General features: G+C 41.6%; 1 long non-coding RNA gene across 2 annotated transcripts in view; it reads right to left on the bottom strand.

The window, feature by feature from the left end:
• Nucleotides 1–24956, bottom strand: part of LOC137620155 (uncharacterized) — a 37104-nt gene that overhangs the window by 9075 nt on the left and 3073 nt on the right. The window contains exon 1 of one of the 2 annotated variants that reach the window (XR_011040002.1): nt 12267–12374. The exons of the other annotated variant lie outside the window; for it this stretch is intronic. This is a non-coding gene — a long non-coding RNA (uncharacterized lncRNA). Of the gene's footprint in view, nt 1–12266; nt 12375–24956 lie in introns of those variants that run through there. 2 annotated transcript variants of the gene reach the window in all.

Below are 24956 nucleotides of genomic sequence, written 5' to 3'. Positions count from 1 at the left end.
GTGTGTAGCAGCAAACAGCACCCTACCGCCTATTGCATTGCCAGGCACAAAGCTGGATACCACACCACCGCCCATTGCCCGAATTGCAGAGGATCTCATCATGCTTGGCATGACAGATGTCCCTTTTGGCTTCAGCGGATTGCAGACCGTCATGGAGCAGATCGTCACTACAATCTTCATCCACGTCAGAAACGTCGAACACAGCAACCTCCAATCAACCACACCCCTCCACCAATCAACCACACCCCTCCACCAATCAACCGCACCTCCCAACAAAATCCTAATCCCTCCAGACATGCCATTCCTGAACTTCCTTCTCCTCCAAGCCTTCCTCCAGCACCTAAACCTCAACGTCCTCCCAAACCTCCTCCAAAGTCAAGAAGATCCCCATCCCGCACTCCTTCACCTCTAAGATTCACCTCTCCTCCCACAGTCCTACAGCCCAAAAAACCTTCCTCATCCATATCCGCTCCTGCAACCCACACACCCAATTCCTCTCACTCCTTAAGAGAATTCCCAAGTCTACCTAGTCCCACTGTCAGAAGCCAACCAAGCGCCTCACGCCCTGCCAAACCATCCTTAAATGTTGACAGTAATATATACAACCTCTCTGCTTGCCCCATGGATGCTATTCTAGCAGCCATTAGTAATATACTTCGCAGTTTTCTGCAATCCCGTAAAATAAAGTTCACTCAGAAGTCTCTTGACGACTTCATTTTTGAAAACGCCGCCCTTGAACTCAACGCTCAATTCCCTTCATAGACCCTCCCACAAACGATCCTAACACAACCACTCACAACCACCAAAACACCCAGGTGAAAGTGCTCCAATGGAACGTGTGCGGCCTATGAAACAAGTTTGCATTCCTGCAATCCCAAACTTCAGTGCAAAACCCTGGCATACTGTACTGCAAGAAACACTGCTAAATGAAAACACACCATTTGCGTTTTCAGGATACAAAGTATACTTTACGTATCTTTCACCAACAACAAGAGGACTAACAACTCTTGTTAAAAGCAGCATTCCCTCCAAAATAGCACTGAGCATTGACTGTGGGACAGAAACTCTGAGTATTCAGATATCCCTGCTTGCTACAACTCTCACAGTACATAACATCTACAAATCCCCAGCTAAAAGCATCAATCCTGAGGCGCTTTTCGCCGCCGCCTCCGAGGATTACACAATAATTGCAGGTGATTTCTACCCCCATCACCCACTCCTGAACTCAGTATTAGCAGAAAATCAAACAGGCAGACACTTGCATGCCTTACTGCAAGAATATCCGGATGTAACACTCCTCAACAATGTTACAGAAGCCACCCATCTAAAAGGAGGACGCCTAGACCTCACCTTCCTCTCTAGGGCCATACAAAGAGGTGCTAGATGGCAGCTACATCCTGTATTAACGAGCGATCACATTACCATAGAAATCAAACTTGAAATGGAGCAATAGGTAGTAGGTTGGCCAGGGCACCAGCCACCCGTTGAGATACTACCGCTAGAGTGTTATGGGGTCTTTTGACTGGCCAGACAGTACTACATTGGATCCTCCTCTCTGGTTACGGTTCATTTTCCCTTTGCCTACATACACACTGAATAGTCTGGCATATTCTTTACATATTCTCCTCTATCCTCATACACCTGACAACACAGATTACCAAACAATTCTTCATCACCCAAGGGGTTACTGCACTGTAATTGTTCAGTGCCACTTTCCTCTTGGTAAGGGTAGAAGAGACTCTTTAGCTATGGTAAGCAGCTCTTCTAGGAGAAGGATACTCCAAAATCAAACCACTGTTCTCTAGTCTTGGGTAGTGCCATAGCCTCTGTACCATGGCCTTTCACTGTCTCGGGTTAGAGTTCTCTTGCTTGAGGGTACACTCGAGCACACTTTCCTATCTTATTTCTCTTCCTTTTGTTTTGTTAAAGTTTTTATAGTTTATATAGGAGATATTTATTGTTGTTACTCTTCTTAGAATATTTTATTTTCCTTTTTTCCTTTCCTCACTGAGCTATTTTCCCTGTTGGAGCCCCAGGGCTTATAGCATACTGCTTTTCCAACTAGGGTTGTAGCTTAGTAAGTAATAATAATAATAATAATAATAATACCCCCCTCCTCCTCCACCCCCCAAAAGGTGGAACCCAGACTTTGCCAACTGGGAAAAATTTGAAACAACTATCACAGAATGGGCTCTGGAATACATAAAAAAAACTCTCACAATGATATCTCCACCTCATCACTCGATTTCAACAAACAACTAGATGCAGCCGCAAGTGTTTCCATGCCTCAGAAAAAAAACACTGACAGGAAACATGCCGACGCCTGGTACTATAACAGCCGCATCAAAGAAATGAATGCCAGAATAAATAGGACCAAAAAACTTCTCAGAAGACACAGAACTGATGAGCTCCATGATTGACTTGTGGAGATCATCAAACACTTTGTGCAAGTATCACGAAGTCAAAACGGATAAATGGTACTCACGGTGACATGAAGTCAACTTCAGCACATCCCTAGCCAAAATATGGGGCTGGTTCAACAAAGTCTCTGGGAAGTATAATACACCCAGAGTCACACACCCAGACCCATTAGCTGAAGCCAACAACTTTGCTGACAGAGCTAAAAGCACCAACCTACCTCTGCAGACAATAAACAGGCAGAGAACACTGCTCCCAATCAGGAATAACATCATTGAAGCCGCCTGCAACATGGTAAATGATACAGACAGCCCCATGGAGGAACTAAACACGGCCCTTGCAAGGGGCAGAAAAGACACTGCCCCTGGAGTCGACCTCATCACATACAGTATGCTGAGGAATATGGGAAGCCACGCGAAGTTGGTGTACTTGCACAAAACACACACAGATAGACTACGCCCAATTACATGGAACCAACAGGACACTAAACCCATCCCAAAACCTAAGGAACCAGACACCTACCGACCTATAGCTTTGATTAGCTGCACCGAGAAAGTAGCTAAGAGAATGGTTCTCAACAGACTGCAGTGGAAAATAGGCCAATTACATCACCGCCTATATGCCTACAGGAGCGGCATAGCCACTCAAGAATGTATCACGGATGTCCTTACAACAATTAATGACAAAAAAGCCTTTGTCATATTCCTCGACCTAGAAAAAGCCTTTGAGCTAGCCAGCTCACCAGCCATTCTCTTTACACTTGTAGAAAAAAGAGTAAAAGGACATCTACTGGCCTGGAATCGAAATTACACATCAAATCGAGAAGCCAGAGTCACCTTCCAAGGAAAAACAACCGATTTCATCCCCCTAGAAAACGGAACACCACAAGGAGGCATTCTAAGCCCCTACTTCTTCAATCTACTAATGGAGAACCTAGCCACTCTAAACCTCCCAAATGGAGTGGAAATCTTCATATATGCAGACGACATATGTATCATATGTCCAAACAAACAACATGCAAGAAATGCCACCCAAAAGGCATTGGACATGATCCAGACCAAATGCAATGATCTTGGCCTAAAGATCAATACCAACAAAACAAAAGTCATGGCTATAAAACATCTGCAAAACCCTCAGAACTTTACTCTGAGAGGTGAAGCCATTGAATGGGTAAATCAATTTATGTACCTTGGAGTAATCATTAGTAAAACCCATCACCTGCTAATGAAGTAACATACCTCAGAGAGAAGACAAAGATTCGTGTATCAGCCATGAGACGAATGACCTCCCTCAAACAAGGAGTATCAAACAACCCCCTTAGACTGTTTTATCTACGATCAATTCGATCCCACATTGATTATGCAGCACCTACTCTTACCACAATGACCGACACCCAAAAAGAATCATTGGAAGTTGTGCCAAATAATGCCATGAGACTCATCTGTGGCTCTCCAATGTGGACAAGACTCTGCTTACTTAGAGCAGAATTGACATTAGGAATAGCAGTATTATATTCAAGTCAATCATTGCAGACAAGACAAGCCCACTCAACAACAAACTGAAAAGACTTCTACCTCTAGCAGAAGAGATCGACCCACCCAATTCTCATGCTAAGAAACTATTAGACACACTCAGAAGGATGCAAATGCAAAATGAGGCCCACAAAACCAAGGGACAACAAAACCACGAGGGCTATAGCAATCCTGCCCCTTGAGCTGAGGACCCCATCAAATACAACTTTACCATCCTACCAGCAGCTAGCAAAGCCCTTTGCACACCAGAGCAACTCACTGAAGCTGCAAAGAATGCAATCAGCAACACACCTGCACCTAACATCTACTATACTGATGGATCAGTAGACCGCGCAGTCCCTGCAGCTGCTGCTGCAGTTCTCCCCCCATCAGGATAGAGAAAATTGGAGGCTTTCTAACCATGCCTCCACATTACAAACTGAGCTAGTAGCTATTGCAAAAGCCCTAGAACACTCAACTAACCTACAGTATGGAAACACAACAATCCATACAGATTCCAGAGGAGCCATCCTGGCCCTCAGCAACAAGGAACCGACAGAGAATGTTCATCTGATAACAGCAATCCAATTCCTAGCCTTAGATCACCAAAGCAACAACAGGCAAGTGACTTTGAATTGGATTCCAAGTCACACTGGCATTGCTGGCAATGACGAGGCCGATCACCTAGCTAAATCAGCCTTAATGTGCCAGACCATAAGCATTACTGTGCAACCCTCACTTAAAACCATCAAGAATCAAATGGCAGCCTACTGCAACATCCAAAAGACTAGCCAAGTAAGGCGAGCCTTCTTAGATGGATCAAGATCTGCAAAGTGGTATATTGAAGCTACAAACATACTACCACACCCAATTGCAAGGAAAACACCACGCCAGGATGCTGTCATCATCTGTAGACTGCGACTGGGATATCTATGCAGCTGGAAAATCATCCTAGACAACGATGGAGACCCAGCAACACAGCACAGACCAATAAGACCGTGCAATTACTGTAATCAAGACACAGAAGAACCACTACAGCACTGTCAAGAAACAAGCCTACTTCGACAAGATCTCAACCCCAATAATCCTGCAACTGCAACAGCAATTGTCAGACATATAATTGCAAATGTTGATGCCCTCTCAGCCTTTCTCCGCAGCTATCCTCCACCTAGATAACGTAACAGCAGCACCAGTTTGCCATCTAAATAACCCTTTCAATTTCTCTGTTGAGATCAGAACGACTATTGGCGGCTGAGGGCAATAACTTGTACTCCTTATAAGGAGACAGTTTTGTGCTCCTGTCCTTCCTCTCAACGATGGGGGGGGGGGGGGGGGGAGAGCAGAGCCATTGGTGGTTTTTCTGGTTTTTAATACATCTTCCACTTGCAATCTCTCTTTTCAGTTCAGGCATCCCCTCTAACCATTAATACCCATATTGTCTCAATAATTACAATTACGAGTACATCTTTATTTTCATTTTTGTTCTAGTTTTACAGGTACAGGAATGTTTTATTCCACCCTTTTCCTACCACTCAAGCAGCTACTATTCTCTTCCTTTTCAGCTCTCTCTTGCATAGCTGAAATCTCACACTATACCTCTGCCTAATAACTTAAGCTCAAACCACTATGAAGTTTTTTACTTCACCTATATCAATATCTCCAACTAAAACTCCTCAAACTCCTTCCCAAGCCCTCCTACTTATCGGGACTTATTACTGTAACTCTTTTTCTCTAACTAAAGACTGGAGCCAGTGGGCTCCTGGGAAGGATATCCCCTTCCCACTGTCACCTTCTTCACTCTCTAAACAGGCTTTAACATTGCCTGTTACCATCCTCAACCCAAAACCTATCCCAATATCCTAAAAATAAAAGTTGCAGAATACCCCCTACCCCAATTACCTATCCAAAAAAAATCCTACCAAAACACCTACGGGCTGCAAGATTGCAAGAGCCCGTGTCTGGCCAAAAGGGCCAGGCAATCTTCAACATCATCATCTCCTAAATCAGTTCTCACTCAGCTCCCATTGAGAGAGGACCTTCTGCCTGCTGCTGCTGCTGCTTGCTGCCTCCCTCCTGCTGCTGGTTGCTGCCTCTTCACTTAGCTGATATTCTCAGCTGCCTTGGAGAGGGCGCCGCCGCCGCCGATTTCCGCAGAATTTGCCGCCGATTTTCGCCGATTTCTCGGCAATTTTTGCTGCTACTTTCAGCTGTACTGCAAAGGGCCTTGCCCCTAAATTGGCTGGTATCAGCCCCCATTCTATAAGTGATTGTCTTTGACAAGTTAAGCTTTGCCTCTATCTACATAACCTTCCCTTACTAACAGATCCTCCTGTGGAAAATTCGGTACCGTTGTGGTCTTAAAACTTCGGTTGAAGCAGGGCCCAAGGGTCAAAACTTCCCACTTTCGCCGTCTGTGGCAAGTGGCATAGGACTGATAGGCTTGGCGCCTGTAAGCCAGGGTTTTAGGCACTAGGAAATAGGAATAGATCCTTGCTGACTGGCGTAAATAAGCCAGAATTTCAAGATAGGTGTTAGGACTTAGTTCCAATAAAAAGTTAGGAGTGTACTGTGTTTTTTATTCCCTAAAACCTCCCTACCTGCTGGGCCGTCTTAGTGATGGAATGCAGTAAGAAGGCTCCCCAACTGCTATTTGTACAGGTTGTAACTAGTTAAACAGTTAGTTCCAGGACTGCTCTATCAATAGGATAATTAAGGGTTTCCCCTCATTAACAATTCCATTTCAGATTCTGTGTTCAGTTTTTCTACCTCTAACTATAACTTTGTCTGGGGCCCTAGGGCTTAAAGGGTTGGACAACCCCACCAGGCACACTATCTTCAACCTACTCCTTACCTTCCAACCGACCAAGGACTTTTCCTGGAGACCAGTCGATGACCTACTGGAAATTGAACTAGAAGCCATGGCTTCTGGAGAAGTGGAACAGCACCCTGACCTGACCCTCTGCTTGACCGACCCCCAGAACAGGAAAAGGATCCAAAGGGATACGGACTCCGATGAACATGAAAACCAAAACTGGACCGAAGTAAACAGACGGAAGAAGCAAGCCAGGCGGAACAAACCCAACATGGACACCAGGCCTGCTGCTCAGGAAAACAACACCACTGTTGGAAACAACCACCAGCCAGCTCGGGAAAATAAGACTTATTTTTTCAGAGTCCTGGCTGGAATCTCTTCAGAGGCTTTCAAGGCTATTGCAGCCTTTGAGCAAAAGCACAGAAACATACAAATGGTTGCCAAACCAAACACACAGGGCCAGTGGACCATCTCCACCAGGGATGCAAGAGCTCTGATCACTCTCAGAAGCACCTCCGACATCAGGCTACAAGAGCTAAAGGAGGAAGAGAAAATTAAGAAAACAGTTGTGGTAGGCTACCCAACTGACATGATGGAGAGCCATCTGTTAAGACTGCCCAACATTACTGCGGCAGAACGGATGAAAAATAAGGCTGGCTTTCTAACAAAGGCCATCCTTGTCACCTTTAAAGGGCCTCACCCAAAGAAAGTGGGCCTGGGCATCTTCGGAAGCTTCTAGGTCAAGAAATACTACCCTGATCCTCTTAGATGCTATAAATGCCAGAAATTTGGGCATCATAAGGACCAATGCCAGGCAAAGGTACCAACCTGTGCGGTATGCAGCCAAAGGCACCCTACACAGGAGTGCATCGACAAGAAAGCTGAGGGCATACCAACAACAGCTAAATGCCCAAACTGCAAAAAGGGGGACACAGCAATTGCCTGGGGATGTCCTGAAAGGGTAGCAAGAGTAACTGCTGCCCTCCCCAAGGAAAAAAAGAGAGCAATCAAGAGGAAGAGCTGCCCCCAAACACCACCCTAGGAGAAGGTTCTACACTCAGGAAGGGCTAAGGAAAAGCTCTAGAACCAGATCCTCATCCAGAGATCCAAAGCCTGCAACTCAGGGACCAAAACCATTGCCCAGAACAGTTTTCATTAAGACCATGTTCTTAAGAGAAAAACTAACGGATCTAGCCACACAGGCCGTGACTGGTAAAATCAATGCTGAAGCTATAGCAGCTAGCATTGAGCAAGTCCTGATGGACTTTGTCTCCAGACCAAAGTCCTCCCAACCCCGCTCTCATGCTATCCAGGAGATCACCTCTCATACTTCAACCACCACACCTACCATTCCATCACCTCAATCACCTATACCTTCCACATCCGCTACACCAGATCCCACCCCCATCATCCCATCCACTTTCACCATCCCTTCATCCACTCACACCCCATCCACCTCATCCTCTGAGGCCAAGGCAATTGCCTTTGCCCCTAGGGACCCAAGACAATACTCTTCAACAAACATCCAGGAGTAAGAGTTCTTAATTGGAACTCAGTCGGAGTAAGATAAAAAATGTCCTCCCTGATTGCAGTATGCAAAACTGAGGATATAGATGTAGTCCTCCTACAAGAAAAACTTTTAACAGCAGGAAGGAAACTCAAAATAACAGGCTACAACGCCTACACTACACCACAGATAGGCACAGACAAAGGCCTAGCTACACTAGTCAAAACAAGCATACCAACAACAAGGTTACACAACCCAATTCCTTGTGGTACCAATGTAGAGGCACTATCAGTAACAATAACATTACTGAATAAAAAAAAATCGACATATACAATATATACAGGAAAATAAACAGGGAGGACACAGGAGAGCTACAGCTGACACAACTCTTTGCTCATGCAGAAAGAACACCAACAATTATTTGTGGGGATTTTAATGCACATCACCCTATATTATCATCCCCCATCAATGACAAATCCCTCAGGGGGAACACACAGCCGTCGCCCTGGAGGAATTTGAAGGAGTCACCCTCCTAAACACAGGGCAACCTACACACTTAAGAGGAGGCAGACTTGATCTGACCTTTGCTACAACAGCAATAAGACACTTAACCAAGTGGCAAGTACACTCAACCCTGATTAGTGACCACTTTGCCACAGTAACAGAATTGGAGATGCAACAGCTACCTCCAATTCCACCACCTCCACCAAGATGGAATCAGGACCTAGTAGACTGGGTCTGCTTTCGAATAGCCATAGAGGAATGGGCAGCAAGCTACAATCCTCCAGATGACATAGATCAGCTAGAAAAAGACCTAGTTGATGCTTTCCACAATGCAGCCAACAGAGCTATGCCCCTAAAAACAGTAGGAGGTAACCACACATACAGGGACTCCTGGTACTACTGCCCAGAAGTCAGGAGGTTGAAAACCAGACTAAACAGTCACAAAAATATACAGAAGAAGGTCCACAGTAGAAAACAGAGAACTACTGCAAACAGTCAAAACTGAAACACAACTAAGAATACATGAAATAAGAATTGAAAAATGGATGGAATGGTGTTCAAGCCTGTTAGGGTACACAACTCTAACAGATCTATGGAAATGGCTACACAGTGTAGCCGGAAAAAAGAAGACTAAAATTGCCATACACCCACTAGAGGAGGCAGAATGAATTGCAACAACCTTTGCAAACAGAACACTGTCAGCTAATCTCTCCCCTGAAACCAGAATGCTACAAGAGCAACTGGCGCCAGCCAGGTGGGAAGAGATCAACACAGCCTGCCATCAGCAGGATGACACACTCTCCATACACAGTCGAGGAACTAAGAGCAGTACACAAGACAGGAAAAGATACTGCGCCAGGAGCAGACAAGATCACCTACACAATGATCAAGCACATGAGTCCAGCAGGGGAAACCGCATTCCTGAGGTTATTAAACAAAGCAAACCTTGAGCATACAAGGCCTCAAGCCTGGAGGCAACAAAACACGCAACCAATCCCAAAGCCAAAGGATCCAGGAAATCCCAGACCAATAGCTTTAGTATACTGTATGGAAAAAAACAGGGGAAAAATGGTCCTAAACAGGATGAAATATAAAATTGGCCCCCTACACAAGCAGCTATATGCATATCAGGAGGGAATTGGTGCTTCTGAATGTATCACTGATGTTTTAAGCTGCATTAATCAAAATAAGGCAACAATAGTCTTCATAGACTTTGAAAAGGCCTTCGAGCTAGCAAGCCCGGCAGCAATGCTGCAATCCTTGGCCAAAAAAGGAGTCAAAGGTCACCTACTAGCATGGACTAATAACTGTGCGCTAGGAAGGCAAGCTAGAGTCAAATTCCAAGGAGTGATTTCCACCTATCACGAATTGGAAAATGGCACACCACAAGGAGGGATTCTTAGCCCCCTCCTATTCAACATCCTCATGGAAAATATAGCCTCAGTCCAACTTCCTGAAGGAGTAGACATATTTATCTATGCAGATGATGTATGTGTAATAGCTCGAGGATCAGTCAGGACGATCAAAATGCAAAGAGCACTCAATGCCATCAGCCACAAATTCAATGAGCTTGGACTAAAAATAAACATTGGCAAAACAAAGGCTATGTTAATTAAAGCCCCAAACCCTTTGCAACCACTCACAATAGGAACGGAGCCCCTAGAATGGGTGGACAATTACACATACCTGGGAATAATAATAGACAAACAACTCACCTTCAGGGAAGAAGTCAAATATCTCAAGCAAAGAGCAGATGCCAAACTGGCAGCCATGAGATATATGTCCAAACCCAACGATGGAGCAAATGAGCATGTACAAAAGAAATACTATCTAGCCTGTTCCAGAGCGCTAGTGGAATATGATGCAACAACACTTACAAGTCTAACGGACACACAAAAAGCCGCAGTAGAGGTAATTCAAAACAATGCCCTGAGGCTCATGTTAGGCGCTCCAATATGGACAAGACTGTGCAACCTAAGGATGGAGACTGGACTACCATCCCTTGGGGATAGAATTGCACTCAGAAATGCAGGCACGATTTCAAAAATGTTCCTTTCAAACAGAGACTCAATTACCAAAGAGAGAGTAAGAGAGGAACTGTTAAAACATCCAGAAGTTCAAACCCCAAGTTCTTATGGCAAAGACCATAGCAATAACATAAAGGGCCTGGGTCTAACCGATACACTCCTACAGCTAAACCCAGACACAGCACAGGGTATAAAAGACATCCCACCATGGAAAAATCAAGTAGCAAAATTCAGCTACACCAAGCTCCCAAGGGCAAAAGAAGACTGCACAATAGAGGAACTTAGAAACGCAGCACAAGCAGCAATATACTCTGCTGAGACAATAGGAGCACAGATCTACTATACAGATAGTACAGTAGACCCTGGAACCCAAACAGAAGGATCTGCAATTCACTCCTACAAATTCACAGCATGTTGGAGAATATCAAACAATGTCTCCACCCTGCAGACAGAGCTTGTTGCAATACAACAAGCACTAAAATACTCTACTGAAAATGAGGAAGGACCAGTAGTCATACATACTAATTCACGATCCTCAATGCAAGCCCTGCAACAGGACAAAAATAAAGAAAACAAAGCCCTGATAGCTGATATCAAATCACTCCTATATCAGCACAATGAAAGAGATAGACTAGTAACACTAAACTGGATCCCCAGTCACATCGGGATACCAGGAAATGAAAAGGCTGATGAGCTAGCCAAGAGCACCTGACACATCCAAAATGTACAGGTGCACATACAGCTGGCACTACAACAAATAAAAAATAAAATAAAAACACAGCTCAAGGACAAACTAATCAAGGATCTACACAGGTGGATAGAGAATGGCTTTCCCTCTGCCACATGGTACAATTGGGCCACGAAGCTAGAACCACCACCCATAGACAGATATACCCCAAGGAAACCGGCTGTATGTATACACAGGCTCAGACTGGGATACAAGGCAAACTGGGAAATCATAGACAACAATCAGAGACCATGTGATCACTGTGATGTCACACCACAACATGCCTTCTTGCACTATTTACTAGAATGCAGAGAAACAGCACAGCTGAAAGGTGATCTACAAGTATACACCAACACACCACAGGCCGGACAAGCTGCTGCCACACTGGCAAAGGCAATTGTCGAAAGCATAGACACACACACAATTGCTTTCAAGACTACCTCCACCAAGGTAAAGACCTCAAAATTCACATCATACCATCTCATCCCCTCACTGTAAGGCCCTATTCATATCATCCTCTGTATTTTCTAAACTTAACCTACTACTAAAATCTTTCCGCAGGGACCCTAGGGAGTAAAGGGTTGGATAACCCCACCTGCCTCATTTCCCCTACCATTCAAAGGCCTTACACCCCCAACTTTCAAACTACTACTATCCGTGAAATGGTGGCCTTCTACTACTACCACCATCATCCTTACCCTGTCCACAACTTTCTCTACCACTAAAAACCTTTCAAATTTCCTTTAATGGGATAACCCACCTTATTTTTCTATGCAGGTTACCTACAGGCCAACCAAGGGAAAGACCCGTGACAACATGAAGAGTTGGCTGTAATACACTACCACCACCTCTCCTAAATCAGTTTTTCCCTCGGCCTAAAAGATTGATCAGCATTCTACAGCGAACCACCAGCAACAGGAGCACACACACAGGCAATTGAACGATCGTGGTTGGACGCTAAAACAATGATTCTGAAGAAATTAATGCGAGGTGTTGGTCGTTAGCTGTTCCAGTCTCATCTTGATAATTTTTGCTGGAAGTTGATGAGAAAAAATTCCAATGATCTATGTGTGTCATTCTTAGAAGATGTATGAATTGTGTAACGCTAGAATAAATGTATGGAAATATATGATAACCTGTTTGATGTACGAAGTATATCGCTAGAATAAATGTATGGAAATATATAACCTGTTTGATGTACGAAGTGTATCGCAAGAATAAATGTATGGAAATATATGATAACATGTTTGATGTACGAAGAGTGTATCGCTAGAATAAATGTATGGAAATATATGATAACATGTTTATTTTTACCTTTATTCCTTTTTTAAATGTAATTAGAAATCCAATTATCTATTTAAGTCATTTCTAAGATATGTTTAAATTAAGTGTTTATTGCTTAAACAAATGTATGAAATGTGTTTTATCTATGAGGGACGAATAATTCAGCGGTAGCTCTCACGCTATAGTACTAACGGGAGGTAGATCTCACGCTATAGTGTGGTAGATCTCGCGCTATAGTAGCACCAACTTAATACTATTGTCAACAATAAGAAAAGAATCATAGTAACACTTAGTGGGATTCCTGAATCAAACAGGAAATTAAGAGTTCTTGCTCAGCTCAGCAAATCAATAAGACTGGACTAGTCATCCTACCCCTCCAAGGACTGCCTTTACAAATTGAGCACATTAGCACCAGTGGATAGGGATCATGCAGAGCCGAGGGAAACACACGTTCCACTACATAGTGTTTTAAAAGATGTCGGAGAGCAGGTTGGAAGAAAGGAGACAGAAGAGAGACAGAAAAGACAGCAGTATTTTCTTTTACTTTCATCTATGTTTTATTCGATTTCAGCTGTTCTCCACTTACTTTCTCTTCATCCCTGTATTTCACTTCTCTCCTAACGTCTCTACTATTGTCTCGCAATTTTCCACGCTTTTTGTCCATATATGTAACATTTCCATACAAATCCATCACCCCTAAAACTTAAGGGTCAATTATTCGAAATTATTTAGTTATATTATAGATATATTTTATACATTTAAACATTTTCAGACAATATTCTGGTAGCCATAAACCTACTATTCAATTACCTTTATTAATTCTGGTTACCTTTATAACTATCTAATTGATAAATATTTTTATGTTGAATAGACTGACATACGTCTTTTTATATTTATATTACATGAATTATCTGTTTTAATGTTTTTTATATATTTTATTTAAATTTTTCATTAATTCTTATATCATTTATTCATTTCCCTGTTTCCTTTCCTCACTGGGCTAGTTTTCCCTGTTGGAGCCCTTGGGCTTATAGAATCTTGCTTTTCCAACTAGGGTTGTAGCACGGCTGGCAATAATAATAATAATAATTATTATTTCAATATGTTATATTGCTTAATTCAACCCTCGCAGATTTACAATCTCTTCAAGCAAAGTCGTATCTACTTTGCATGTGTCTGAAAGAGGAATAAAGTTTATGTAATCATTATTGTAATGATATTACCCTTAGTAATTTCCCTCAAAAATTGACAAATAAATCTAGTACCGTGGCCACCGGGATTCCAAACCACGGTAGCAATTAAAACAATAATGCATTTTGACCAAGTCAATGCAGATATCCTAATCAACCCAGCTTTTACCCGATTTATCTCATTGTTATTAATATATATTTATATTTAACATATATTCAACAGTGTAGTCAGTAACTATGACAGAGAATGCTTAAAGATTCAGTCGTGCAAATATTCTAAGCATTACGTTACTTGTCCTCCTAGAATCTACAAAATGCAGTAGAAAAATCATTTGAAGTGACCATTTCTTACTTCGTTGTAAACCGTAACTTTAAAATAAAAAAAAACTCAACGAGACAAAAACAAAATGAAGCCATAAATACATCAACCTAACTTTACGTAATGTAAACTAGGCGAGGATATATAGTAATATGATGATTTGTAATTGCTCTCTGATGATTGACTACCCACACAATCACGTGTTCCCTGAAATACTTGCTTATATAGGCTAAATTGTTAAATACCAATTGTAGATACTCTATCTTAAGAAAATGAATTGTTATTGGACTCATGAACTGTGTATAAGTATGGTTTTTCACCCTAGAGATAATTTACTAGCAATACCAAAGTTCATTCATTATTCTGGGCAATAACTTTTCAGTTAGAATGTTATATCGAATAACACAACAAATGGGTCAATACAACGTAATTATAATTAGATATCATTACTGAAAATGTTATGATACTGATGAATCGAAATTTAATTACTTTCAAACCAAATGCCGTCTTTCCCGTAACAGCTCTAAACACCTACAGAGAGAGAGAGAGAGAGAGAGAGAGAGAGAGAGAGAGAGAGAGAGAGAGAGAGAGAGAGAGAGACTCCTAGCTTGCGTTTAAGATATTTTTCAATTTGTACAAAATACGTTGTCATACTAAATATCGACATTTATGGCAAGTTGTTTGCGAGAATGGTATAGCAGATAACACAACAAATATACCAAATAATTATAAGTACCATAATAATAATAGAATTAGGAACGTATAAAATCATATTGAATTTACGTTCATACATAAATTTCCTTTGTGCATCCACTGCCATCACACACCTTACAGCTCTAACAAGTAGTACTTCCCCCATCTGATGTCCTCTCCCTAACTACTAAACTCTTCTACACCCGAAATTCAGGAATCTAAAGATAGTGGGGGTGACAGCGGGGGACCGGAGACGACAGGGCATTTGTAAGTGACTGTGCATTTGCAAAATTGGGTAGTTTTAACAGACGATAATGATAGGGACATACGATTGCATTTCCAGCATCAAAAACGAGCTCAGCATGATCGGAAACTATTAAAACGACTCTGTTTTTTTGAGAAATCCATCAATAAATAGGGATATGTTTAGTTTTATTTCAGACGCAGGTCTTCTGAAAGAAATTTGATTTTTAACATGACATTTTTGCTTTTATAGTTTTAATTGAGTATTCTTATATTTATATATTTACAATAAAAGATAGCGAAGCTTTGTGGATTTCAAAATCAAGGGACTGGTGGCAATAAGGAGTCAAAAAAGGGGGGTTCCAGGGGTTGAACAATTAGAACCCCACCATTTTCTGATATTTTAGGCCTCATTGTGACCAAACGAAGCTAAATAACACAATTTTAACAAGCAATGCCTACGGGATGACATGGCACTCCACTATATACGATAAACTAATTTTGTAAGTCCTGTAGGGCACAGGATTCCCCTTGCGGGATAGGATCAGGAAAACAGTCCTTCATGTAAGTAAGCAAGTAAAGTAAAGTATCCTTTCTTTAACTATCTGGGCAATGTGGTAATGTCCCTGACTGGTGAACGCCAGACTGGAGTTCGAGTCCCGCTCAAACTCGATAGTTTCTTTGGTTGCTGCAATCTCACCATCCTTGTGAACTAAGGATGTGGGGTTTGGGGGAACCTATAGGTCTATCTGCTGATTCATCAGCAGCCAATGCCTGGCCCTCCTTAGTCCTAGCTTGCATGGTTAGGGGGCTTGGGTGCTGATCATATGTATATATGGTCAGTCTCTATGGCATTGTCCTGCTTGATAGGGCATGTCACTGATCCCTTGCCTCTGCCATTCATGCACAGCCTTTAAACATTAAAACCTTTAAACCCCTTTCACATGCAACAACTCGAGGCAGTCTAGTGCAAAGAACAACGGACCATGGAGATTCTAGCACTTTTTGAAACCCTTAATTATATAAGACAGGGTCTTGGTTCAGCCAACCGGTACTTTTGATTTGTATTAGTAGTACTCATTTAAACCCTTTTCTCCATGCATGCGGTGCCTATGACGAAGATACACTGTTGACTGCAGTTTTGTGTCAGGGCTGTGAGGCATCCTTGTGGTCTCGATATTTGCCGCACACATGCAAAATGTCGGAGGATGAAAGGCCCAGTATCGTACTGGGACCATCAGGACTGCAGTGTTTGTAATGATTTACTTCACTCCTTATGGGTCTTCGAGGATACTCTGATGATGATCGCATGTTCTTCCCGCGGTACCCTCACACCTGGGTAAGAGAATGAGGTAAGTCTGATCTCATCAAGGATTCAGTGGTGTCAACCAATTTCAACTCCACATGACATTGGTCTCCACATCTACGGTGGTGATTGCTTCTTCCGTGGCATCCATCGGCTGTTCCTGCCCTTTTCTCCTCCCAACATCTTCTGCTAGGCTCATGGAGCCCCTCAGTTCCCAAGTACCTTATGTACTACAATGCATCTGGTACTTATGGCTAACACGAAAGCCTTCATGGAGGGGAATTAGTAATACCAGATGATGTTCAAGGCCTCATGTGAAGAGATCCAGGCCTTGGAGAAGCAAGAGGAGTTGACTAGGTATAAGGTCTTGCACTCCTAGCTACCTTATTGCACGCGGCAATGATGACAACGTGGTCTTCCCCTTTGTTTGGAAGAGCTACATGGCAGTGGAGTAAGCTATTTGTGAGGGTAAGCCTCTCCCAGCTTTGGAAGAGTGCACACCAGTCTCACCTGTCTTACCAGACGATACCGTCCACTGGACCAATGTCCAGTATACTTTTGCTGAGAGTAAACTGGATAAGGATGCGGCCGGCCGCCAATTTCTTGAGAAGCTGCCCAGGATTCCTGAACGCCTTCTTAAGTCTGAGTCCTAGGCCAGATAATAGTTGTCAGTGTCGATGTCTCTGTAGTGCATTATGGAGATGATGATCGGGCATTTTGCAGATGCCTCAGTCTTTCCTTGCTGGCGAAAACTCATGTCACCACCTTTATGAAAGACCCTTATGCTTCTTTTCAGGTCTGTCGAGAGCATGTACTTGACACAGCTACCATCCGCCACGAGCTGAAATGTTTCTCACCTCTAGCTTCTGGGGAAAAGACCTATTTCCTTAGGAGGTGGTGAAGGAAGTTACGGATAAGGCTGTAGCAGAGCTTAGAGCCTTTTCCAGAAGTGAGGGATCTCAATGAAGAGGTAGTTCACCCCTGGGAGAGGCAACAACCAAGAGATCTCGCAAACTGACTTATCATAGTAAGTCGTTTGTTCTTTACTATACCTCTATCCCTCAGACTATCTATGTTGTGCCCTAAATCAAAGATGCAAACATAGTTTGAGGAAGGAGATTCTCCAAAGCTCTTCCCGACCGTCAGAAGTAGACCCCGGTTTTACTGCAGAAGCAACTTAGACCGTGGTCCACTGCCATAAGCTTTCACAGACAGTGCCGTTGCGCTTTCCTCCTCCAGCAGTGACGCCTCGTTGGATGGTTGGGGGGAGGGGTCATAACCCACCCAAGAAAGTGCAAGGCTGTTGGTCTCAGAAATTTTAACAATAACACATCAATATTCTGGAGTCCATGGCAGTCTTCTTGTCCCTCAAGATATTATACCTGAAGGAGAACATTTATATACACCTAAACCCCGATAACAGAGTTATAGTCTATTGAATCAACAGACAAGGGTCAAGGTCTCCTCAATTAAACCACATAATGATAAATGTCTTTACGTTGGCTCAGAAGAAAGGTTGGCACTTGTCAACATCTCACCTTCAGTGAGATCAAGTCTCTGGCCTTCAAGTGGATCTTTTTGCGATGAGTTTTAACATGATACTTCCCTGCTAGGTAGCACCGAAAGTGGTTTAAGCAGCAGTGGGCATGAACACAATGTCCATGGATGGGAATTGTTGGACGACGATTTACCTGTTTCCACTGTTCAACCTCCTCGTGAAGGTTTAGGACAGGTTTAGATCTTTCAAGGGATGGTGGGTCTGGTGGCTTCTTGGTAGCCAAAGAGCAACTGGTTTCCCATGTTCACGGATTTGAACCCCAACTTGTGCCGTGACCATCCCGATTCTGTCTCAGGATGGACAGCAGGAGATTGTTTATGCTTCATCATGGAGATTGAACTATCTTCCTCTCATGATTGGTTTCGCCCTAGTCCTGGGAATGAAATCTAAAATTCAATGTAATAAGTGGGTATTTGCGGAAACTATGAGTCGTCTAACACCATGACTCAGTATGAAACCATGGACAAAATGGGTCAAATATGTCAAAAGACATAAATCCAGGGTTAATTATCATGGATTTTTGTTTAAGTTTCCAGCTTACTTTGTATGTTTAAGGTCTAGCTTCCTCCACGATTTCGTCGTGCAATACGATCCTCACTAGACCTATACTATATGCCTATGATGTCGACTTTTATTCGGATCTCTTCAACCAGATTCCGAAGGTTTGTGCAAGGCTACGGCTGTCGGCTCCACCGAAGCCTATCTCTGGTCTTTGGACAGTCCAAAGTTTTGCCATTCGCTTCGGACATAGGCAATCAAAAGACTTCTATTCAAGATCACACTCAGAAAGTCATCTTCTTAATTGCGATGGCTTCCGGTGCTCGGGTTAATGACATTGTGACGATTTCTAGAGACGAGAACCACATTGAATTTTTGGATAATAGCGAGGTTAATTTATACCCTAATCCTTTTTTTCTGGCTAAAAATGAACTTCCCTTTAAACCTTGTGATTTATAGAAAATAGTTCCCATACCAGGTGAGCCTTTCCTGTGTCAAATACGCTGTCCATAAGTTTGATGAGAACAGTGCAGTTTAAGGGAGATCTTTTTTTTCAAAATATACAGTGGGGTCTGATTTGTCTCTGAATCAGTTAAGAGCCAAGATTACTTACTTTATACGAAAAGCGGACTCGACTAGTAAGACATCGGGTCTCGACCCTAAAGATGTGGCTTCCTTCTTGTACTTTTTCCCATATATGTCCTTCAAGGGACTGCAGGCATATACTGGTCGGAAGTCTACTTGGGTTTTCTTCAGGTATTATATAAGCAATTGGAGGAGAAACGCCATTTTGTGGTGGCTGCGGGAAGTGTTATCAAACCCGCTGCAACGACGTAGCCCACAATGGGTCCTAGGGCACTCCTTCAGCTTATTATTAGCAATGAGTAAACAGAAGCTTTTGCTTCTGGGTAAAAAGGAAAAATGCACTTCATTATTTCCTTTTCAGATTCACGTGTCTTTCCGTTGCTTTGTGTGTTCCTTCAGTGCTAGAGCCTAACTGTCTAAATGGTAGTTAAGCTATATCTCATTTGGTTTGGGTGATTACCCCTTTTTGTAGAGACGTGATCATGTGTCTCTTGATCAGGTTTACCTTGTCATAAGTTTCCTATAGTTCCTTATGTCATGTTTTTGTCTTCTTATGTTACCTTATGTATGGGTATGGACGGGATGCATTTTCTTTGTACAAAAAATTTCCATATGCGGTTAATGATGGTTGCTTGCTAACCTTGGTACTGATTATTGTGAGTAAAAGGCTGTGAATTGTTACATGCCTTTTTACTTTCACACTCTACCATTATAATTATAATTACTGAAGCGGCATTACCTTTAGTGTGCCTTCTCATTATTATCTTTCCTGAACATAATTGGATTTAATCTCATGGCGGGTTTGGTTCCATATGCTTCATCTTATATGCCTCCTTTAGTTTCGGTCTCTTTAGAGTTCCCGACACTAGAATTAGGTGATTTTCCAATTGCGGAGGGTGGTCCTTTGGTCCTTTTTGCATTTTTGTCAATTCTGCCTCCGAACTGTTCTGGGATATGTAGTTGAGAGTGATACCTATGCCTTGACTTAGTAATCATGTAATTGCATTTCGGTATTGGGACATCTCTCTTTGAGGCTTCCTACCGAGGCATAGGTAATTCTCTGGTACACTTGCATCGGGACGACATGGCTCGACCCCACAAAACGGATTTTGACGTAGGAAAAATCTATTTTTGGGCGAGATAGCCATGTCGTCCTGATGGCCCACCCGTTACGTTGTACCTCCCCGATGCCTCGTCGGATGCCTCTTTTCACGGTAGTTGTGCTGCTGTGTGGAATGAGTTTATCGGAAACGAGTAGTATTATGAAGGGAGAGGATATATAACGGCTCCTCACCTATCACTCACAGAAATTTAATACAGTAGGAAGCTGCCCGAAGGAACTTCCATCGGGACGACATGGCTATCTCATCCAAAAATAGATTTTTCCTATGTCAAAATCCGTTTAATACATTAGCTACGGTAAGTTCCTCTATTCTTGTTAAATGGCAAATACTAAAAATTTCATCAGTTGTTCATTAATTACGGTAACTGATTGACACTAACCAGTTAACCATGTATGAAAGAGAGAGAGAGAGAGAGAGAGAGAGAGAGAGAGAGAGAGAGAGAGAGAGAGAGAGAGAGTGTTTAGATTAAAACATAAAAAGCTATTATTCCTAGCTATAGTTCTAAGAGAGAGAGAGAGAGCCTTACCTTATTGCCTTATTTTTTGTTTGGGTTCCCCCAGGTCCCTCAGTGTGAGGCACCTCGTATATCCACCAGAGTTGCTAATGCATCTTCCGGTGTATTTTGCATCTTCCAGTCTTGGATGGTCTGGGATGCATCTTAGGTATTTATCGAGCTTATTCTTAAACACATCAACGCTCACTCCTGATATGTTTCTTAGATGAGCTGGCAGCACATTAAATAGTCGCTGCATTATCGATGCTGGTGCGTAGTGGATTATTGTCCTGTGCGCCTTTCTTAGTTTATCTGGTATATTTTTTGGCACTATTAATCTACCTCGGCTTGCTCTTTCTGATATTTTTAGCTCCATGATGTTTTCAGTAATTCCTTCTATTTGCTTCCATGGTTGTATTATCATGTAGCGTTCTCTTCTCCTTTCTAGACTGTATAGTTTTAAGAACTGCAGTCTTTCCCAGTAGTCAAGGTCCTTAACTTCTTCTATACTAGCAGTATAGGACCTTTGTACACACACTATTTGCGCAATATCCTTTTGGTAGTGTGGGTACCATATCACATTGCAGCACTCGAGTGTACTACGTACATAAGTTTTGTAAAGCATAATCATGTGTTCAGCTTTTCTTGTTTTAAAGTGTCTGAATAACATTCCCATTTTTGCTTTACATTTAGCCAACAGTGTTGCTATTTGGTCGTTGCATAACATATTCCTATTTAACATTACATCAAGGTCTTTAATTGCTTCCTTGTTTGTGATTGTCTCATTATTAGGTCCCTTGTATGCATATACCATTCCTTCTCTGTTTCCATAATTTATTGATTCGAATTTATCGGAGTTAAATACCATCCTATTTATCTCTGCCCATTCATATATTTTGTTTAGATCTCTTTGTAGTGAGTTCCTATCTTCATCACAAGTAATTTCTCTACTTATTCTTGTGTCATCGGCGAAACTTCTCACTACGGAGTTTTCAACATCACAGTCTATGTCTGAGATCATAATAACAAACAGCAGTGCAGCCAATACCGTACCTTGTGGCACACCAGATATTACCTGGGCTTCATCTGATTTCTCGTCATTTGCAACCACTATCTGTTTACTGTTTTGCAGGAATTCTTTTACCCATTTTCCTATCTTTCCCACAATATTATGCTTTCTCATTTTTTTCTCCAATATGTTAGGGTCTACCTTGTCAAAGGCTTTTGCAAAATCTAGATAGATCACAAATGTGTTTTTCATTTATCATATTTTTGTATATGTTTTCATAGTGTGCTATAAGTTGGGTCTGTGTACTTTTCCAGGCACGAAACCGTGTTGACCCATATTAAACAAATTATTTTTAACCAAATGGTTCATTATTTTCTTTTTTATTACCCTCTCATACACTTCCATAATATGTGATGTTAGACTAACAGGTCTATAATTGCTTGCCTCTAGTCTTGACCCACTTTTGAAGATAGGGGTTATATAAGCTAATTTATGTTTAACATATATCTCGCTCATATCTACACTTTGTCTTAGCAGTATTGCAAGCGGCTTCGCGATTGTGTTTGCAGTTTTGTTTTTAACAAAATCGCTGGAACTCCATCTGGTCCGGCTGCCGATCCATTTTTAATTTCGTTTATAGCCGTGACAATATCTGCTTCATTAATATCTATATCCGTTGGATATTCAACATTTTCTTCTCTCATTTCTGTTTCATTATTCTCATTCGCAATTCTTGGTGTGAACTCACTCTTATATTTTTCTGCTAATATGTTGCATATTTCCTATTTTTCATTCGTTAGCCGTCCTTCAATTCTTAAAGGGCCTATTTCTAATCTCCCTTTATTCATCTTTTTTTGCATAAGAGTAAAGTACTTTGGGGTTTCTTTTTATATTTTGAAGTGTCCTTTCTTCTAAGTCCCTTTTTTCATTTTCTTTTGACTGTATAATCTTTTGTTCTGCATTTTCTATTTTACATTTTATTTCCCTCATTTTCCACACATTATTTTCTTTTGCAAGATTTTTCTTCCACTTTCTAATTCTCTGAAATAAGATCCTTCTGTCTCTTGGTATGCATGTCTTTTTATTGTTTTTTTTTCGGTACATATTTTTCAACAATTTTCTCCAGTATTTTGTACAGTATGTCCGTATTTACCTGTATATTATCACTTACAAATACATTTTTCCATTCATTATTCAGTTCTTCATTTATTTCTGACCAGTTTATATTCTTAGTGTAAAAATTATATTTTCCATATCCTTCCCAAAGTTTTGTGCTTTTATTAATTCTGCGATCACTTGCTTTGGAATGGACTATCAATTCTATGACATTGAGAGAGAGAGAGAGAGAGAGAGAGAGAGAGAGAGAGAGAGAGAGATTTAATCTGCTAAGCAAATATTAAAAATCTATCACTGCTTGAGAGAGAGAGAGAGAGAGAGAGAGAGAGAGAGAGAGAGAGAGAGAGATTTAATCTGCTAAGTAAATACTCCAAGCCTATCACTGCTTTACGTTGACAGGCTACGTTCACAAGCAAAGCAACCGTAAACCACACAAATGCCCAAGGGTAGTCACGTTCTTTAACCCCTATTAGACAAAATATGATTAATCTTACGATCATGAAACGATGCCAGTCGTTCATATTATGGTCCACACCAGGCTCCTAGAAGTCTAACTCTCATCAAAACCTTACGTAACATGTACAAGGTTACATAAATAACGTTGAGTTTCTAAAATAAATTTAACCTAAAGTTTAATTAACCTATCGTTATTGTTTGGAATATCAATAAGTTTTAACGGATATTTGTTTCTTTACGTGGTTAGAACAAATGTGGTTTTCAGTAGCTAATCCAATATGAATGAGTTATTAGTATAGCTGTTTCATACACAGATACAAAATTAGTTTGGATTTTAAAATTTTGGCTAAATATTTCGGCGATGGGGCTTGTGAGACCATTCGGCGCAAGAGAGAGAGAGAGAGAGAGAGAGAGAGAGAGACTTCCATCAAAAAGGCGTTAAGTTCGTAGCATTATTGAGAGAGAGAGAGAGAGAGAGAGAGAGAGAGAGAGAGAGAGAGAGAGAGAGAGAGAGAGAGAGAGAGAGAGAGGGGGGGAACTTCCATTACAAAGGCATTGAGTTCGTAACAGAGAGAGAGAGAGAGAGAGAGAGAGAGAGAGAGAGAGAGAGAGAGAGAGAGAGAGAATGCAGGATATTTAGGTAGATAGTCATTACAATATAGCAATGTCAGAATCTCAAATGGTGTGCGAGTAATTCATATCGTCAGAGAAGACTCGGCCCACACACCTGCCAACCCCACCACCACAATATCTCTCTGAGAACTTAATTTTACCTTTAAAATTCCTCAAAATCCTCAAATGTAACTTCGTATATCCAACATCGGCTTAGATTGTATTGGTTAGAATAGGTGACAACCTGGTGAACTGTGGCCTTAAAACTAGCCAGTCCTGCGAATGTGGTGAAATTACACAAACCATTAATCAGATTCTCCGATCACGCCCATTATCTCAATTTGGCCAACCCTAAGATATTGTCAATAAAAGAACGGTTCAATGATTGGCTGTTTGGTGTGATAAGCTATGAATGAATTAACATCGGTTAAAAGTATTGAATTAAAAGCTCAAGATAGGGACGACTGGCGAAATCTAATCGAGTCCCTTCGCGTCAATAGGCGTAGATGACGATGATGATGATGATAATAATAAAAAATCTTGGATGTGCGCTAAAAGATTTGATTGACAATTCTAGTTGCCCAAAAAATGCGACAAGCAAGGACCAAGATCGATATCCAGGTATCAACCAAATTAATTACCAGAAATACCACCATTAACGAAATGTTATTAGCGTTGCTAAAGATTTCAAATGTTAATGATTTCTGAGGTCGTTTCTCCATTGTTTGAATGTCGAATGAAAGCTTTGATGCGGTTAAATAAATACTGATTAGATGGGATTTCTTCAACTTTAATATTTATAGTTGCATTAATATTCCACTATGGAATAAATGTGATCAGAAAAAATCAACACTTAGAAAAAACCGTTATTTGTTAACAAAAATTCGACGAAAAATATACTGTTCTCAACCGTATTTTAGTAAATTACAGGTGACCGTAATTTTACCATACCTTGTTATTATCT

The sequence above is a fragment of the Palaemon carinicauda genome, chromosome 26, assembly GCF_036898095.1.
Source record: "Palaemon carinicauda isolate YSFRI2023 chromosome 26, ASM3689809v2, whole genome shotgun sequence".
In the NCBI taxonomy this organism is placed as follows: Eukaryota; Metazoa; Arthropoda; class Malacostraca; order Decapoda; family Palaemonidae; genus Palaemon; species Palaemon carinicauda.
Note: the sequence above shows the minus strand (reverse complement) of the source record. Positions and strands in the feature narration are given on the sequence as shown.